This window comes from Spodoptera frugiperda, chromosome 5 (assembly GCF_023101765.2).
Source record: "Spodoptera frugiperda isolate SF20-4 chromosome 5, AGI-APGP_CSIRO_Sfru_2.0, whole genome shotgun sequence".
Classification (NCBI taxonomy): Eukaryota; Metazoa; Arthropoda; class Insecta; order Lepidoptera; family Noctuidae; genus Spodoptera; species Spodoptera frugiperda.
In genome coordinates, this window is record NC_064216.1 from 10,092,925 (window position 1) to 10,110,839 (window position 17,915).

Here is a 17,915-nt window from a genome sequence, read left to right on the forward strand (position 1 = left end):
ATTTAGATACTGAGCAGAAATGGTACTTGTACTGTAGTGACAGCCAGTTACTGTGTCTACCATGTATTGTTCCTTATTCTTGTTTCACTACAATGAGATGGTTCTCCTCATAAATCCAAAGCGTATAATCAGTGTACTAGGTTGCTGATACAAACACTGGCAGTCCACAATATGTAGGTCAACAAGTGAAGGAAGTGAATTCATTGTGTCGGCAATGTAGTGCAGCCGCTCGGCATACACATTACAATTAAAGGAGCACGAACCAGGCGCCACGACCGACCACCGCTCTACACAAACTTCATTTCCATAAGAAAATGTATTCTCTTTGTCATTCATTTAAACTTCATAAAGCAGAATACAATTTTTCAACAACTCGAGCAGAAGTGGGAACAAGACCAAGGCGGACTCGGACGCGGCACATAAATAACTCGACACAATTCCCGACTACTTAGTTATGTGGCGTGCCAACACATTAATAAAACGTTCATTGCTGCTCATAAACGGGGAGCGGTTTTGGCACAGGTTTAAGGCCCGCCATGAATTATGAATGACTCAGATTACCTACACGTCAACGTGACGTCACGCTACACATAGCATCGCTAAGTGCTTGGTCCACTAATTCTCGGAATATCTGGGAGTTATTTACATGTGTTATGTATGTAAGCGTGCGGTAACTTGCGAGTACACGCTGTAGATACTGTTGTAGTAAGTTGCTGATACTATATCGACGCTGGAAAGGCAAAATGTATTAAGCGCCACTTTGGTCGAAAATGAGTTATATATACCGTTGGAATCGCCTGATTTTTCTCTTTCGAATGGTCTATGTCTCGCCTTAATTTGAGCACTTTGATGGCGGTTAATACACCGGTGATTTTAGACTTTTTCGTATATTTTTTTGTTTTAAATCCATTCATTTTTTTACTTTGGCTCATAAAGCGTACATGATAGTAACAAACTATTGATAAGTCATTTATACCTGCTTAAGTTTACAACTAGATTGGTTTTAAATCTCTTTACCTTTCCAATTTTCTAAAAAGTAACGCAATAAAACATTTTACAGATTGGCAATTATTATAAAATCTAAACATAAGTCAATTTACTTGTAAATAAAATATATGTTTTTTGCGTTTAAAACATTTTACTTTTCTGCATGTTACAATTATTTGGACGTTAAAACAATTTTATCCAAAACATTTTATTACAAAAATGGTTGATAATACAATTTTACCTGAAGCTATTCTAATGTGTTTGTAGCACTTAAATTAATTTACCTAATGTAAAATTAATTGCATTTGTGAGTTAACCCTCCCAAAAAAGATTGATAAATACCAAACTATGGTGGTTAGACGGTAGTTCAAGACTGTAATTCACCGAGACCGCGGCTGTTAATCAGGGCCGAGAGCGTTGCGCGGGCGCTTCAGTCACCCATGCGCTGTCGACGAGGGAGTTCACGCTCGCTGTCGCAATACACTGTTCATAAATATGAGAAGTACCTTAGTTTGCAAACGTGTAATGCCAAAAAGAATTTACCAGATACTGATATAGAAGATGTTGATATAGAAGAAGATTTTTAATTTTCCAAAATGTGATTATTTTTTATTATTATATCGTCACGATCTTTATCCCCGAAGGGATAGGCAGCGGTGCACATTATGCCACGTAACGCCACTGTATAATGTACACCCACTTTTCACAATTTATGTTGTAAGTCCCATGTAATAGGTGAGCTTATTGCCATACATCGGACACATTTCTAGATTCCATGCTATTACTGAGAAATTTTCGAAAAACCGAAAAAAGCCCAGCAATACTTCGCCCAACCCGGGTATTGCCCTTGCCCAGCAATCGCACTTGCAACCACTCGGCCAAGGAGGCAGTCATTATTTTAATATAAGATTAAGTGAGATTATATTTTACCCTTATAAGATTAATATTAATACAGAAGATGTTGATGAAGTTTTATGTTATCTATGACTTGAATATTTTTCCAGTCTGATTATTTTTAATTTTGTATTTGATTAGTATAAGTCTAAGTACAACTATACCTATTAACTTGTGATATCTGATCTCTACTAGGTATACTTAAAAGTATTGCCTTTCCATGTTCCGTACCAAAATGGCAAAACTGTTGGGCCTACATAGTTGAAACTTTGTAGGTTGATGTATTCTGGTAACCGCTATTTGGATTTCGAATAATAATTAATAAATTAAAAGGGACACCCAATACATCAAAAAGTTTTAACCTAACCGTGATGGGTGTCTATCGATAGGACTTTAAAAAACACATTAAGGTTCCTAAAACCATTTTTCGTCAAAATCAATTGTTTGAAAGATAGACGCTTCCAAAGTGGAAAAATGAGTGTCCTCTAACATTTAAAATATGGGAGGGACAAAACTAAAAAAAAAATATATAAATATGCTGTAGATTTCATTTGAAACTTTCAAAGAATATTGGTTTGAACGAGATATCCTTATTACTTTTTCAGAAATAATACTAATAGAACTTGTCCGTGAACGGTGGCGGTGTGTCCTGTATGGGCTGAGCACCGCCAAGTCCTCAGGGATGGGGTCGGCGACGGTGACCTCTCGCGCCCGGCATTGGTACAAGCCATGGTGCGGAGCGAGGGGGAATGGGATGCCGTCTCCACCTTCCGCAAAGCAGTTATGCTAGCTAAGGAGGAGGCGGGGCGCGTGAGGGAACGAACCTTCTCACGCCCCAGCCGTCGCGAGAGACACTCCGGGCGTCGGGGATCGCGCGACGATCTCCAGCCACCGTAAGTGCGGGTCTGCGGACGGCGAGCAAGGGTAGTTCGCTACTCGACCAGAACCAGACCCGAGCGTGCGGATCGGATCATCTTGAGCTTCTGGGCGTAACTTTATCGCTTACACTAAACTTCGGCTCTTATATAGAGTCGAAGGCACATCTGGCTGGTAGGAAGTTGGGTATCCTCTGGTGGGTGAGACGGTACTTTACACCGAAACAACTGCTGAGCCTGTACCAAGCGCAGGTTCGGTCATGTATGGATTACTGTTCTCACCTTTGGGACGGCTCGGCTAAATACCAGATCAAAGCGCTAGAAAATATCGAAAAGCGTGCCAAGAAGCTCATCAATGATGGTGCGCTTGTAGAAGCCCGGCTTCAAAGCCTCGAACAAAGGCGCAATGTTGCAAGCCTTTCCGTTTTTTACTGGATACATTTCGGAGAGTGTGGGGAATTGCACAACTTGATTCCCCCTAGTCCTTTTCATCATCGAACCGGTATAACCTGGGTGTCTTCAAGGCCCGAGTGAATAGGTTGCTTATGGGCAGACGTGCTCCATCGTAGGCCGCATCATTACTTACCACCAGGCAAGATAGCGGCTAAACGTCGACCCATCAAACGTAATAAAAAAGTGCATTTTCAAAAAACGCAAATATAACTTTGTCGTTCATACAAACACTATGTATAACGAAGTTATTTTATAACTTTTATATTATGCCATCTACTTGCTGCTACGGAACCCCTCATGGGCGAGTCTGACTCGCACTTGGCCGGTTTTTTTAAGACTGATTGATCTCAGAAGTAAGTGGTTTATATTTTTTCTTCATTTTGCGATGAAAAGTCCTTTAAAAAAATTTTTTTGCGTTATTTAGTTTTACCCGTAACTTCCATTATTCATTAATATTGTGAGATAATACTTAAAGCCCAGCGAAAACTTTAGCTTAATGCAAGATAAGACATTTTAGTTTTAATGGTCTGACTTGACAGAGCTTGATAAAACATTTTACTTAGACGTGTTAGTATGCTGTACAGAACATAACACATTTTTCTAGCTCATTTTTTGCAGCTTTTTGTTCGTTAAAACATGTTTTACCTGGACACGGTGAGTATGGTTAACTGACTTAAGTCAATTTTACCTAACCAAGATTATGGCCTGCATTGTATTAACTCCAAAATCTTGGACACGAAGACACCTACATTATTTTCTATTATTACATTTCATAGTAAACGTTATTCGTAATAACTATTTTGAGTTTCAATGAAAAAGCTCCAGTAATTAATTAGTTATGATTTTTTTTGCAAAATTTGAAACTTCAAATCGCTCTACTGAACAATTCACATAATGGCGGTTAATACATTTTGCCTTTCCAGCGTCGATATAGCAACATGTTCGTAAGACTTTCCATCTAATTTTGTTATTGATTAGCATTATCTTGAGAGACATTCTTTTAACAGGATATACAGCTCATCTGTATGGTGGTAGCAGTTCTAGTAAAGTGAATGACGGAGCGAAGTAATTGTACTCAACTAACCGACAATACGTTCGAGTTATCAAATTAACTGGCCACTGTTTGTGACTCCGGTGTCGCCACACAAGTGAGGTTGTCCTCATAATAACATCAACTGAATTAAAGACACAATAAACAATACACTACACAGCACACACTGCAGAAGGTCCAGTGACGACCTGGACCTGACACTGCAATACAAGTTCCGAACAAAACAGTCTGTCGGACTGATTGCTGACCTAGTTTTAATTATTGTTAATGATGGAGCCCCACACGTCGTGCTTATGAACAGGCCTTGTGCTGAAGCAGGAGATTACGGAGGCATTGATACAAAATGTGTAATCTCAATTATGTAGAACGCAATAATTCATACAAAACTTGTTATTCTCTTACTTTGCTCTGTCACCGCCAAGTTTTTTGCCCTGAAACTTGTTTTGTACTGACATCGTAATGCACGAGCCGCAGGCGACGACAATTGTCACATGTGTAATATTCATTGCTGGCTTTTAAGGCCGCCCTCGTTCAGCCGCGCTATAACAAACGTAATTGGATAATGAAGTCGACGCCATGAATATTGTATTAGTGACCCCTGCTCGAGGCGAAGTTTCGTCTATTAAATTATTTATTTATTTTGGCGTACACCGCTCAACTCGGAACTTGAGGTAAACCGTGTATAGACCGGTTGCAGGTCGCAGTTACTTATTCATGTGTTTAACATGTTTACATCAATGGAGCATTCGACCGAATCGTTCAATTAATGGTTGTGTCACTGCGGGGTACATTTCTTTTTATAAGTCTTTAGCATCCACACCACGGAGTGCTGTCAGTAGGTAAGGCGGTGAGCAGGCGTGTGATTGATACGAGCTATCGCGAGCATCGTGACCTGTAAAAGTGACGTCGCTACTGGTCTGCACACGATGCACCGGGACTTTGATAATGAGTACCAAACTTATACACTGTCTTTGTAGTCTGTGTACTTGTCTCCCTTCACCTTGCTTGTTTTCCTTTACCTTCCTTTATATCAATGTCCGGAGGTGACGTCACATAACCCGCACATGTAACAAAACCTCGTAAATATCTCAATAAACATGTTCACGCACACAGCGACAAACCACCGATGATATAAACATGCGACACACACAAATACGTCTCGGTGCATTATACGAGGCGTACAAACGTCAAGCGTTATCGGCCACGTACTGCATGGAGCTGTGGTCAAACCTGATGCATTCAGTGACGTCACGCCATCCAACTCTCAGAAGCATCACTTAGTTTCTGCTTATAGATTTTGTTTTATTGCATTCGACTCCTAAAAATAATTTATCTTATTATAGCCTCGTATACCCTACATACGTATTTTATGTGATTTTTCCATTTGCCCAGACCACACACACTACTAGAGAAATACCTCTCCAATGATTCCAGCCCCTGCTCTTCGCAACCGATACCGTTTTGCAGGTATCCGTCAGTAAACCACCGAATGTATGAACACCTGTGTATCCTCCGCCACACGTGTGTGACTGTGTGACATAGTTCTAGAAGTTAACCTTCTTCGTGTCAGTGTTAGCAGCGGTGTGTAGTCGTATGGTAATGAGGTGCATCGCTCCGAGCGCTAGTGGTGGTATTCTGTGCTAGTGGCTCCGGCGTTGCTGCAGGCTGCTGCGGGCTTCAGCCAGTCGCTACGTACGTCAAACTGTAAACATAAGTATACATGATTACACACATATAATTTAAAACAGGTAAATGTAAGCAGAGATCTCTGGTTCAGTCCGGGTCAGCCAAAGCACACATCTATATAATCTTTATATAAAATTCTTCTGTTTTATGTCACTGAACTTCTCTTAAACGACTGGACCGATTTTATGAATTTTTTTTGTGTGTTAAGGGGATCTAAGAATGGTTTAGATTCACAATTTTGTCCGCTGGACAATGTTTTTTTAATTCATTTTTAATTAATTAGTAGTTGTTGATTTTGGAATGTTTTACATTGGATACGACAGACGGCGCTACCATCGCAGTGTCAAATATTAATGACGTTAGATATTGTCATAACATTTGAATAATAATTTTCATCAAAATGGTCCAGAATGTTTTAGCTTATTAATAAAATTTTCAAATTAAAGACGTGTAGCAGGACAACGTCTGTCGGGTCCGCTAGTATATGTATATAATTTTAATATTATCTAGTCGTGTTTAAGCATACTATTGTAGACATATGGCAAATATGGCCTCCGATAAATATTGCGGACGACGTATGACGTTTTATCGATTTAAATTTTACCATCGGTATTAAAATAAATGGGCCAAGATGACGCGCCCGGCTCCGGCGCGGTCATAAACCGAGGCGCTGCACATTCGTACGTAATATTAAATTATTTTATGTCACTGATAAATATTATTGAGATGCATTCTTGTGCTGAATTTGTGCCAATACCTAATAGGTCAACTTTTTACACAATGTACATAAAGTACTCATCAACCTAACGTAATTTATTTAAACTGTACTTTTTTATGTCAGTGAAACATGGACCAAGTAATATACAAAGTAGTATACTTAAAGATAAAGATTTGTAGATCAGCGCTCGTAGGCTTCGCGTGAAGTTAGAGGCGGCGGGCGGCGGCGGCGGCGGCGGGCGCGAGGAGTTTTTGTTCCTTTGAGCGTTATCTGAATCTGGTCGCAGACAGAGCGTGCGGGGGGGGCTTATCTAAGCTTTGTTGTCTTATTGTTTACGTACACTCGTGACGTCACACCGCCACACCGGCCAGATACCACATCTCACTTGATACTACTCTGCATACTGAGTACCAGTGTGTGGAGGTCGTGTGTGTGTGTGTGGCACGGGCACATGCCTCCACAATACGGACAATATGCCCCAACTAACCTGTCTGCAGTAATGTCGAGAGTTGAAAGATGCTCGAGTTTAAGATAGTCATGTTGAAATGTGAAGTTTGTAGAAAATTCTAAACACCGGAATAATTCCCAGACTTCTAGCTCTGACTAAACATTTCCAGTGTAAGCGCTGACCGTCGTGCAGGCTCGCAGTCGCCCACTTAGTGTAATATTTTCTTTAGCGGAGCTTTCGTGAGGTCCTTTAGTCTGTTTATGCAGCTACAAGTACACTGGGTACCTATGAGCTGCTTGACGCCTAATACGCCAAAATCTATGGTAAGATAGGACTTAACGCTTAACAACAATTTGGTTTTCACCAACTTCCATATGAGTGATACATGGCTGTACAAGTAAGGGGTTAGTTTAGGTGCTACGTCACGCTACGTACATCCAGTTATAGTATACCTAAGTAGTTATAACTGGTACTAACAATATTACCTGTACGATAGCGCCATGAGCCAGTATCACCCAACACAACAATAACAACGCATCACCGCGCTGTAAGCCGCTATATATTGCCCCAGTGAGTACGTCCAGTCCAGCAGCGCGACACACTGTGTCAGCTGTCGCGAGGCGGCCGCCGCGGGGCTCCCAGCAACGGATTACAGCGACCGTCGCGACGCTCATTAGTTGCTCCCTACTTACATTCTCTTACTGCTACAGATTTGTGAGTACAATCTGACAGAGCAGCCAACTGGCAACTTATACAACTAGTTGTAAACAATCATATTTTCTATGACGTATTCAAGCTTTTAAGGGTGTACCTATGATGTATAAACAGACATTTAGCCGCATGTAATCTTGAACCATTTCAACTGTTTCTGCTGCTTACTTTTGTATGGTTATAATGAACATGAAGTAGCCATAATATGATGTGAGTTAAAACACAACAAATCCAGGTGTAGCGGTGGCAGGGCGGCGGCGCGCGGAGCCCGCATGGCCGCGGCAAACAGTGGGACGCGCGACAAACACGCGCCGACCTGCGCAAACACACCGTGTGGGCACCGCACACATCGCACACAACGCACACATCGCACTCGCGCTGTTATTTACCGGCGTTAGAGGGCTTGCAATAAAGATACAATGCTTTGTTATTGGGACTTTAGTGTTAGTACTTATTTAACGGTGCTCCGTATATGGCAGGAATGGTGCAAACTCAGAGTCTCAGAGAAAACACAATCCCACACAATGTTAAATGTTGCCACGAGACCATATGCTAGCGGTCAAAAAGTAATCAGCGTGTAGAGCCAAGCATGCAGGCGTGCAAACCTTGGACGTAACTGGCGAGTTGGCCGCACGGAAAGAGTTTAGAAGATTGAATAGATTTTTAAGCTCGCATATGGCAAACAGTCCGTGGGGACTCGCCAGTATAACTAAACCTCTCAATTAAATCTTAAAGTAAATTATACCTACCGCTGGACAACAATGAAATGACAGGTACCGCCTAGTTCTAAAATACCTACACAAAATTATTTTTAACACTAGATTAACAACTATCAATATCGTAATTTTCTACCAATACAATATTCACCGTACGTAATCCTAAACTACTTAAGTGAAAATTAAACAATGACCTACGTATCATTCTCCTAAGTCGTACCTACATAAACAACTATAAACATATTATACTACTACTATACTACTTAATTGCAAATACCTACTTATTCAATCGCACTAATACTTTTTATCAATGAAAATTAAAACACTAGTACCTAACTAAACCTTCACCTACTAAACTACTAACGCAAATGGTTTTTTTCTCCGCGATAGCTGTTCATTTACGCTGCGTTAGAGGGCTTGCAATAAAGATACAATGCTTTGTTATTGGGACTTTAGTGTTAGTACTTATTTAACGCTCCCTATATGGCAGGAATGGTGCAAACTCAGAGTCTCACAGAAAGCACAATACATATTTATGTCTTCTAATGAGAAAAAAAATCCTCCACGAGCTGCAAGCATGCCAAAAAGTGATCGAGGACGCACAACCACTGAAAGTTAAGAAGTCGATGCCACAAGCCCATAACAAAATATTAATTGCCGATACTAGATGTATCTAAATTAAATTCATAAATAGTTTTGTTTAAGATTTGAGGGTGCCTCAAGTTCTTAAGTAAGGGACTTCTTAAGTTTGAGGAAAAATAAAAGGTTGCCGGTTTCCTTTCAGTACCTGTGTGTAAAATCCTTCGATATTTCTTACTTCTTGTCTCGAGTAAAGCACGCGTTACTGCACTATTTGGTTAAGCTGTGTACACTGCACAGTTCGCTCGGCGACACTACGCGTGTCTGTGCTGCCGAGCCCCGGCGTGCGCCAAAGCATTGTTGTGTACGGCGCAGCGCGAGTGTCCTGTGACACAGAGCGGCTCGAGAGGTGATCGTCTAACTACCGGCGCTAAGTAAGATTACGTTAATTTAACCTGGACTTAGGGATCGGAGCTCGGCAACAAGCTCGGGATCACATAGATGACACGAACAACTTGTGCCGCTGCAACTATGTGCGCTGCTCCTTGTAGCGTCTCGGGTGGAGCGTGACACAGACACCGCCCGTGTTGGCGCACGATCCGGGGCTGTTGTACGACGACACTGTGCCATAGCAGCCACATCGGCACGTTATTGCTGCGCTGGCCGCGAGCTGTGACGTCACGATTCATCATCCGACTTGCGGTCTGCGGTCCAGGCACTAGTCCGGCGACATCGAAGTCTGCTATAAAGCGCCTTCAAGCATTCGCTCGGCAGAACATTCTCAACTTCACCCTACAACGTTGCAGTTGCATTTACAAACAATTCAGTTGCAATGCAGCAAGGTTTAGAATTGCTTGCATCGGTCGCATCGGTAGCGCTGAGTAACTTAACTCATTACGTAGTAGGCAGAACTATGTCCCCGAGCACGTTTCCCCTCGGATTCATTGAGACAGAAAATCAATGATGGTGCCGATAGCCCTGTCTTAATGTTCCATTGTACGGGGTACGAATCACTGAACATCAAATTAAATGTTTAGAAGTGTGCAATCGAAAAAAAGATAAGACTTACACAGCGGGGACTGTACCAATGACGCCAATATTTAAGTATTTTATTTTTTGGATTTGCTTCTCATCTGCTGTAAAAATATCTTGAAATTATTGGAATTGGAAATATATCCCCTGCCGAGGCAGTGGCACATGAACAATAGAATGTATGTAAGCAGTTATCTAAGTAATTCCCACATTGAAGGCGCCATTACAATAACTTGTGGTTAGCAACTTCCTTAACGGTAATTCATGAGCCGCGGAATACATATTTTTACGTATAATGACGTAACGAACAGTGCTCGCCGCCATTATTCTCTTATAACTCAAGTAATTAACCTCAGTAATGACCATTATTATTATTACCTCTACGATGTGGAAGCCCCAATTTCCGTCCGAAGGGACATTTTCATATAAATCGAAATTATCGCGTCGCCTCACCGAGCCGATCTGACGCCGAGTTTTATTTGATTCCGATACAATATTGCTAAAATATTTTATTGATGTTATTAAACGTTATCGGGGCTGTATGTTGTGACAAATTCTCGGTATCTGTGAAGCGCCAAACTCACCGTATCGAAGATTTCCAAATATTTTTGTTATGTGTAAGTCCGCGACATTCATTGTCGCTCCACACTCGCCGTGTGACGCGCGACATCGTTAGCCGCAATGTGATGGCGATGGAAACAATCTCACACCCTCCACACTACACGGCGTGTAACGTTTGTGTCGTATTATAACCACATGTATGTATGTATGTATCTACGTAATTTCGCCTTAACATTGTATTAGCAGGATGACAACAATCACAATTTATTATTACTTCAATGCTTATCTCGACTGTGAATGAAAGAATACTACAACTATTACACATCGCAGTGACTAAGCATCATCTGTTCTGGCGTGTCATTGTCGCGATATAAACAGCCGGTAGTAAGGAGTATAATCATATAAATCATAATCATGTTACGTAAGTTTACTAATTACATAACAACATTTTATTGGCGACTATTTTTTCTCTAGCACACTGCGATATACCATACACTTTATATTTAGATACCGAACAATAATTAATTTGTAGACCACACATAGAGTGGTTCATCAGATACATTTTCTTATAGAATATTGAAGGAACGAAAGAACACTGCTACCGCGCAGTGTCGCCAGTGACACGACACGTCATTAGCCGCATTTGTGCCGGTCGGTCGCGCGACTGCCGCACGTCGCCCGCCACACGCGCTGTCTCACTATCATTGTCTCGCGACACGCACACACTGACCTGTAGAGTGGAAATCATACACTTCTTGTCACTGTTTAGCGAACAAGGTGTGATGTTTAGAAAAGGAGATTATGTTTTGACTAGGCGAGACGGTCTGCCTGTCAGGCTAGTAGCACGTGGGGTATTTCTATCCATGTTGTTTCGATTGCAAACTTTACTTGCGCGATGTAGGACTTATGATGATATTGATTAATTTTATCATCGATTCTTCTGTATACCGCCATAAGATTGGCAGCTTACATCAGCTGGTTATCACAATGATCGTCCCATACTACAGCTAGTATCAAGCGAGGGGAGTATTACGTCCCTGTGCTGTGCATTGAGATAAGCTTTGAGGGCCATGCATGCATTCCATAGGGGAATGAGTTAAAGGGTAGCTTTTTATTAAAAATTGCAGCAAGCAATAAACTGGTGCAAGAGTTAGACCTAATGATAACAGCAGAGATTCTGAATCTCTCATCTGCCGCTGCGATGCCATGGGTTGCATGGGTTACCGTGGTATCGTAGATCAAAGCGAGACACAATGTATTTCTGTGGTGTCTCATCACATAACTCTAGTCAGTAATTATTGCAATGACATTATCCACAGTAGTGCGGTGTGTGGCTGCACCACCCAACAGTTAGTGTGTCTCGTGCCCGCGCCGTCCGGAACAGCTGACTCATGACTCATCGACACTGCGCCGTCGCTTTTTTGTGCGATAATTATCTGAGCGATGACGCCATTGTTCCGACACACTAAGTACCCCACTCCATCACACGCTGCAAGTCACATCCGTACATCCATTACTGCAGAAGGTCTAATCATTCACAACTGTACTCTTCACACAAGAACTCAAGTTTAACAAAAGTACTCTTCTCCTTCAGACACATTCTGTTAAAAAGAAAATTATAGCAGTAATTGTGTAAATAAAAACATTTCACAGAATATTTAAAATGTACAAACAGCAGCACTTTGTATGTACAAAGTGACATTTATTTTTAAAGCAAATATTTTATTCTTAGTAATTGAAATACACTATTTTGACTTTTGCTTAATAACGATTGTTACGGAGTGAGCCTTTTGCTAGGAATAATGCGAGGTGTGAGCACGTGACCACAGGACCGCGCCATCACGTACCGTGTACTTGTGAGGCAGGTGATTCTTATTATACAAGTAATCTGGCTGCTGTATGCTGTATTCTGGTTGTATCGCGTACTCCAGTACCGCCCGCCCAGGCAGAGCAGGCTACATGATTGTACAGGTAATACTATCATACAACTATTGTAAAGTTGGTTGCCGAGGAGAAACAACTGCTAATTGGACTGAAAAATTACATTAAAAATATACTGATATTAAACTATTTAAGGACACTGGAGTGTCCGGCAAATATAATCTGAACAAAAGATCTTTTCCAATTGTTTGCAAGCGTTGCACGACAGATGTACATAGGGCGCGTACTCCTTGCGGCCTCGTTACATAAACGGAGATCTATCAAAGGCTTTGACTTGCCAGAATTTCTTTGTTCTGTTTAACGTAATTGCATCGAAATGATTCCGGTGAGATGAGTCAAACACCCATCGGCTCTGTTTATACGCGCCGTTTGTTTGAACTAAATAAAACGTAAAATTTGGATGTTTAGGGCGCCGCCGCTCCGGGCCGGCGCGAGGGAGGCGAGCGATTGTTTCATTTTCTCTGATTGAACCCACCAATATTGTATTTCTGACAACAATTTGCTGAATTCTCGGTAACGACATTCGATTCACACTCGCATCAACATTATTATCAATATTCAAAAGTTGAAATATAAAGGTGTGTCCACAATGTACTGGTGTGGTGTGCAGTGATGTGTGACGTCACGTCACCGTCACCATCACACACGACCGGATGCACCGCCACGTGCTCAACTTCCCCCAACCGAAAAACTTTTTAAATTTCATAAAAATCAATCGATTCATTCTCGACTATTTTTGAATATTTTTCTATCTACCTTGTGAATATACCATTTCCATTCATTTTTCTATGAACATATATTATTTTATACGGCAAAGTTTATGGTCAGTTATAGAATATTTAATTTATTTATTCTCACCACACTCTCATTTCAAATTGATAGAATAATTTTATTACGAATACGAAATTTCGGACGAATTAAAAAAAAGAGTATAATTTTTGTGATTACCGTGAGTGCGTCTGGCGCCTCGCGATGATGCTATTAATCTACGTCAAATAATTCTATATTAATAAATCACGCGCTACGAAGCTACGGCTTATGCAATGTTGCTACGGTGCTACGGTACTACGGTGCTACGGTACTACGGTGCTACGGTGCCACGGTGCTACGACGACGCTGTGCTACGGCATAGGCATACGACTATGAAATGTTTATTTCTTAAATTTGAATATAGTAAGCATGGTTTGCCTATCCTGTAGATATATAATATTACCTATAGACACCGTATGCACGAGAATCAATGCACGTAGCGTGTAGCGCAATGTTTACAAAAGTGATCCTTGCCTCCATCACGTCTTGCAAACGGCCCGAAACGAACGACGAGCTATTCCGATGACGATGCGATTATTAGTGATATGACAAGGACGGCATAGCTATCATCGCGTACATTCCAGCACGAGTGAAAGAGATGGAATGTGGATACAACAGTAGGAAGTTGTAAAAGTCAATGTTACGCGACCGAGTCCGAGTGGGCAAATGATATAAGGGTGGCCGCCCACTGTGGGTAGTGTTGGCTGCCGTGGTCCAAGGTGATTGCTGCTCTGTACCACTGGTCAGGTAATTGTGGAGTTTCAGTGTTTTATTAGAAAACTTTTCCATACAACAAAGTTTTCCCAAAGTAACAGCAACAGCAATATCCATCACTGAAAAGTAGATTTGTTTTCCTAAATAAATAGAGTCAATAGAGTATACCTAAATATAGTGCAAATTGTACTAGACTTGAAACAATAACAGATGTGTGCTATAGTAAAGCGTTACGCCGCGGTGTGCGTGTGCCCTAACCGGTTTAGCAAACATATCTGTGCGCTGTGCGGGCTCTTACGAAACCGTATTACGTTATTTGTTCTTGATATTTGAGTTGGGAACAACCTTAACATTGTAGAACAAACCTGCTGTGTGTGCGCTTCTTTTATTCCGTACAATGTCCGTGTGTGTGTGTGTGCGGTCACTTGCACGGGTTAATGTATGTATTGCTGGGTATCTATACACGAGTGTGTATCGTTCAGGCTACAATATATTGTGGCTACTAATTATTACGTACCAAGTTATGTGTTACGAATAACATAGTCCATCGTCATATAACACAGTTCTAGGATAGCAGCTAATCGAAATTGAATATCTGATGGGACTTGTGTACATTACGACTGCATCACATTTTTTATTATTAAGAATGTAGTCATAAAACGTGTGTCTAGAATATGTCTCCTAGTACACGTAGTGACTACTATACTAGTCTCTCGGTATTTACTACAGACATAGACATAGAAACAAGGAACAAAGAGACAGATTCGTATGAACCCTCGCAATAATTGTGTATTTGATGATAATTGTTTGTTTAACGGCTCCTAAGTTACGCGAGTAAACGCGCGTGTTAATCGCTTTATGTAGAACAACAACAGCCGCCCGCGCGGCTACGGATTCTTCCACAATTACACCGAGACAGACAATTTGTAGCTTACATTCATATTCATACCGCTATTCAGCCGCCCTAAGAGTGGGCGCACACGACGCGACCGCGGCTCCGAACAAACGAGCGTTTGATGGCACACGCGCGTAATTACCGCGCCGACTCTTTGTTCTCGTAATTCGCTAATAATAATGGCGATTTTTTACGCATCCCAAAGTAATTTCCTTTTCTATGGAGCTTGTTCATTTATTTCCCTTTGTCCGTTTACACCGAAGGGTTGATATTTTTACATTTTCCTGTTGCTGTACAGTTTTTTTTTACCTGAAGTGACTTTCAAGTGAGTGTCGATTAACGAATGAAACAGAATATCGTTACACTCAAGGTGTTTTAAAGGAAGTAGGAATACAAACAGAAATGCAATACAAAATTTCCTTTTATGAAAATTGAAACTCACCTCTTATATAAATATCTTACTTGTATTTACATTTCAAAACGTACGAAAAAATGAACGTTTGTGGAAAATGGCCAAATTGAGTTTCAGCAACTGTCATCATTACTCAACTTGAATTTTTCTTCTTCTTTCTGTTCGCGCGCAGGTACTCACCGCGCTGGGTGTAACTCGATTCAAAATATTAACTACCTACTACCTAGCTACAGTAGCTACACTGCTACATAGAACAGAGTCTCCCAACATTAACATTTTAAATCTACAAGTTTTAGTTTGAAACATTTTCAATTCGTGCAGCACAAACACCAAAGAATGGAGGCGTTCGAAGGAGCTTATGCTAATAACTCATTATAACGCAAAGTGTGCGCGAAAACTTAAAACTCCATCACTAGTAGTTGCGCTACTAAGTAGGCTTTTGTGAAAGTCGCGGGAACGCGGCAAAGGAAGTGTGTCGCGAGGCGCGAGGCGCGGGTACGAGTCCGGGATGATGAAAGCCTTATTGTAAGCGTTCCTTAGCTGAGGAACTTATTTCGGGAGATTTTGATACTTTATTTAATTTCACTCTAGGCCGGTGTCCCTGGTGATCAGCGTGGTGGGTTTAGTGAGGAAAAAGTATCACACAAACTAAGTTTTCTCCAAAAGCTAGATAGAAAATCAAAACAGTTGTATTTTCAACAAAGTAAGTATTTCATGCAATCCAATATGATTGCCGAGTGGATGAGCTCAACCTGTGACTGTGTGCCTCCGCGTGTAATATAAGTTACGAGTAATATGTGGAGGATGGGAATATAAACAAAAACTCGTAATAAACAATATGGCGCGCGACATTAGCATACTATATCACTTATTAATAACCCGGGAGCTTCTTGAATCGCTTAACGTTCCCGGCATATTCCCGGGGCACGCACACATACAGCCTCGTATCATAAAGTAGACATAGATATACATATTGTCATGTATGTATGTATGTGCAGAAAAACTATTACATATTTAGACAGAGTTATGGTAGGAATTAATAACTGTAATCAATAGATAATGAGAACATGACTAAGTTGTGAAGGATGTATTAATACAAATAGCCACCAGAAAGATGTGTCGTGTATTCGCGATATAGAAGGCTATAGACAACTTAAACCAGGCTCGGGAGTAGTTGTCAGGTTGTATTCAGTAAGTCCATTACATTAGCGCGTGTAATGCGCGCCGCAATGAGTGCGCGCGAACAAAGCCAGCGCGTGCAGTACCACAGGGACGTCACCGCCGTGCACCGGCTTAATACTTTTAAAGTTATTACGTTCATCCCTACAGTCATTATGGTTTTACATTTTGTGGCAATCCTGATGAAAATGAAGTGTCTCGTCTGATTGTCGAGCGGCCGGTATGAATATTTGATTCGTGTATCGGATTTATAATGCAATGTCGCTATTAAATATTCTGTTTTAAATTTATGGAAAACGGAGGAAATTACACCAATCTGTGAGGAGAACGAGTTTGTGGTGTAGTGGCTGCGTGGTAAATGTAAACTGCTTGGAACGCAGTAATAACAGATAGTCATTAATGTTAGTACAGTTTCAAGAAGTGTAACGTTCTCGAATCAAAATGTTTCTTTGTGAAGTCTCACGAGTTCGAGTCGGGAGCGGCGACGGAACTTCTCTCGTTACATTTAATAGTTGGAAAGTCAAGCTTTTATAATTTCACTTAAAAATTCTCGAGGAAGTGAGAAGTATGAAATCAGTGCGAAAACTAGGAGCCAGTGCCGGCACTGCGCCGTCACTCTGTGGGTGCAGGGCTGCACTCCACAGGGTGTGTGTGTTGCTGGTGTACAGCAGTTGCTGTATATTGTTATTATTTATTTACTACGACACGTGATGTGTACAGTCTGCGTAACGTTCTACAAACCAGGGTAGGCTGTATTTGGTTGGTCGGCTCTATAGGTGCGTGCCACGTAGTAATCTATTTAAGGAGCAGATTGTATACTGACACACGTATATCGCTTATCTTTTCACGGAGCGCAGCGTCTTTCACCCACATACCTACAAAGATTGTAAATTGTTTAAAAGTTAGGTTAGTTTCACTGAAAACTGTGGTTTCATGAAGTTATACCTTCTAGTTCATGAAGAAAAAGTCGCAGGGAGTTAGTTGTACAAGTATATTCTTTGATTTTTATCGGGAACAGCAAAGTTGAGTGTTATAGTTAAAAAGTATGGCTTTTATTGCACGGATATTTTAAAATAATCAACCTGTGAAAGTGCGAAATTGCTACATGTTTATACTAATTACAAATTACCGATTCTTCGGCTCGAAATGATTAATGAACGATTTTAATAAGTACCCCTATACATCCGGGACCACCGAATGCTACGCTTGCTAATGGCAGACATGTATAAGTAACATTACAAACAGAACAGTAT